The following is a 3,491-nucleotide window of genomic DNA, read 5'->3' on the forward strand; positions in this document are numbered from 1 at the left end:
GCTATTCCAAATTTATTTTCCGAATGAAAATAAAGCCAAGACCAAGAATCGAATATGGACCAGTAGTTTGGTAGTTTAATGTATGACCACTTTTTTTCTTTTTTGTTCCGGAACGAGACTCGAACTCAGGACCGTTGCATTTTGCGGGGAAGTGCTCTACCAACTTTTTATTTATTTTTTTAAGTGCCTTATCAAATTTTTTGCGGTTTTTTCTTTTTTTGTTGCGTTAGTCGCATTTTTACTTGTCTTTTTTATTGAAAAAGAGAGTTTTTTTCTGTTTTATGGCAAGAACCATTACTGCATTTCTTCTAACTCTTGCATGCGGAACGGATCAATAAATTAAAAACAAATTCATCGCCCGAAAATCGAACATCGAAACCGGCTACCTACTGAGGCGTAGCGCCATATAACGATCCTGCCTTGGAGGCGGTTAAGTGGGAGATGTGTCTCAGAGCTGGTTAGTGACAGATGGGGACGCGAGACTGGATGCGCACTTAGTTTATGTATCAGTCGATAGAGGACAATATTGGATAGGGGGACTGTGATTTTAGTTTCGATTGTTCCCACTAGAGTGCACTAAAGTAATAGAATGTTTTTCATAAACTGTTCTAGTATTTTCATAAAGTGTTATTATGTCTTTTTCTGTATGTAAAATGTTATAAATGTGTTTTAGCAGTATGAATGATGCATGAGTGTGGTTTAAGGTTAATATGAAGATAATTGTTTAACGAGTTGTGTAGTAAGATTTAGTGTGGGAACATTTCTAAGTAGTAAGGATATGAACAAAGGGGATTTTTGTGGAATAGATTTGTAAAGTAAGTTTATCGTAAAGGGAAAGTTCATTCACGTACAAATAACAATAGTAAATAACTTTATGCATAAACAAAACTTCAGCATATTAGATAGTTACGTCGGTAAAAAGTGCAGTCGTGAGGGTTACTATTTTGCGATTGGTTATTGAGGAAAAGCGCGGATTGACGCGGGAGAATGTTGTTTTGCTATTGGCTGTTGAGCAAACCGACCAATGGTAGAGCAATATTCTTCGCGCGCCTTTCTTTGCTGGTAGAGAAGACTTAGAGTATTCTAGAGAGGAGTAGGAGCTTAGGCATGAAACACTTCGGACGTGTGTAGTAGTAGTTCCGATGGAAACGATAAGTTGCCGGATCTAGCAGTATTTCATACATCAAAAGTGTGGTATAGTGACGGTGTAATTATTCCGATGAGCGTGTAGAAATTTCGGAAATTTTAAGTGAATTTTGTGACGAGAAAAGACATATATTCCGCGTGGCGTATTGAGCAGGTCGGTGGCTAAAAACTGTGACTTCATATGGTACTGACAGACTTAATATTTGGCGAGCATTATCAATCAAAAACAATCAGTATTTTTGTAGCTATTACATTTTCGGGAAATGCAACACCATAAACTTGCTAACGTGAGTGAAAGTGATTATGAGTGACTGTGTTAAAACTAACACTGGCTTGGCAGTGATACTTGTTCACCTAAGTTTCAGAATACCGATATATTAATTTCGGACAAAATTTCCAAATTTTCATTTGTGTGAAAACTTTCTCCCGAAACGTAGATTAGTGACTTACATTGCATTCTGGTTCGCGTCGAAGTACAGAAGGTTTCACTCGGCTTTCCTACTGATGATCTGCTGAGACAATGTTCACAGGTAGATGCAGGTCCGTCGTAAAAGGGACGGAAAAGACCGCGCCGCCGCACTTCCAAGTTAAATTTTTTGAAGCAACAAAAACAAGGAAGCCATATGCCAAAACTATGCCGATAATGTGAACTAAAAAGTGCCATCTTGCCCGCTGGCATCGCCTTATCAAAGCGGGCGGCCAGTAAGAGGCGGTCGTCATTGCATTGGACATCACCAGTCATCAACCGTCGGAGCGTCCGGGGCCGCTGCACGCAGTCAGAGACCGTAGGGGAATCGTGGAAACATCACGTCTGCAAGTCAAATTTTATCTTACCCGGCACACACCAGCTGGGAGGTGGGTCCCTGAATGACGATCCCAAATAGTTAGCAAAACGTTTCCGGTATTCTATTCTGTTCGTTAAGACCAGGAACTCGTCGATCATGTATTGCCACTAATCGAGGACTTCCTTCTCGCCGTCGCGGTACATGTAGTGTATCGCTATTTCTTGTACCCAATTGAACGCATTCATCCGGGTCTTCGGGAAACAAACGGCGTCGGGATGAAAGAGGTCCATTGGCACAATCGAAATATATGGGCTGCGTGGTAGGAAAGCTAGTATCTGGCGGACCAGTTTCCAGCACTCGCGTCCGGGGCCACAGTTCAGTCTGTGTTAGTCCGTGTCTACCGTCGCGCAAAGAGGGTGCATAGGGTCGTCAGTTAGGTGAATGGCATGTAGTTTAATTCCTGACCGTCTCGGAAATTTCATATTAGTGATCACACACCATGTCGAGCACACTAAAGTTGAAAGGAAGGGCGTGTGGACGGCTCGCCTACCCCGCGTCCAGTCGACCCTGGAGGGGCGTCGTACAATGTCGCTAGCCGGATTCCAGCGTTGGAGAACACTGTAAAAAGCTTTGCCGTGTCTCCGGTATAGCCTCCAACATATTAATATGTCATAGCGAGTGCGATAAATGTCCAACAGGTCCCGGCGGGCAAAGCGTGTGTGGGGCCACCTCTGCTATCAGAATGCTAAGGAGACTGTCTGTTGGTGAATGCCAGGGCCGCCGAATTGAGCGAAGGCACAGCACGAACGCACGTGAGTAAGTCCAACACCTCCATTGTGGAAGAGTGAAGTAAGAGTCACAAAACGGATCTTAAAAACGACACCAGCCTTCACCACGTGTCCAAACACTGTCTGTATCCCGGAAACTAAAGTGTCTGACACGGGTAATACGTGGGCGTTATGGTTAATGTGAGAAGCTATGTACACGTGGACGTATTGAGCGCGTTGAAAAATGTCCAATGATCTGAATTTGTTGAGGCTAGCCTCTATACGGAGTCGTTGTAAGACCTTACTATACCTAAAAACCGCTGTACGTTGTATTTGTCGTTGAAGCAATATCCCTGATCATTTGACCATTGAGACCTTTGTAAGGGGTACATCCAGTATGCCTCGTCCCACCTCCATGTAGCGTGATTTCTAGAGGTTGATCACAATGCTTGCCACCGCCTCTTGGAACCAGGGAAGCGCCGTTTGTATTTCGTCACCTGTCCGTGCTAAGAACATCACATCATCGGCGTATGCCCCACATCGAAAGGTCACGGAGAGGTGGTCAAGTCCTTCGAAGCGTCTCCGCAGTCCGTGAAGGGCAATGACGAATAACATGGCAGAAAGAGGACAGTCCTGTCTGGCGGATCGGCTGACACGGACGGGGATGGACCGTTAGCCGTTTACCGTAATTCTCGTGACCGCCCCGTGGATCAAACGTAGCACAACTGATGTCGTCGTGTGCCGGATGCCGATGTGTTCCATAACTGTACACAGGCAACCGTGTTCGGCGCCA

Source organism: Schistocerca cancellata, chromosome 2, assembly GCF_023864275.1.
Source record: "Schistocerca cancellata isolate TAMUIC-IGC-003103 chromosome 2, iqSchCanc2.1, whole genome shotgun sequence".
In the NCBI taxonomy this organism is placed as follows: domain Eukaryota; kingdom Metazoa; phylum Arthropoda; class Insecta; order Orthoptera; family Acrididae; genus Schistocerca; species Schistocerca cancellata.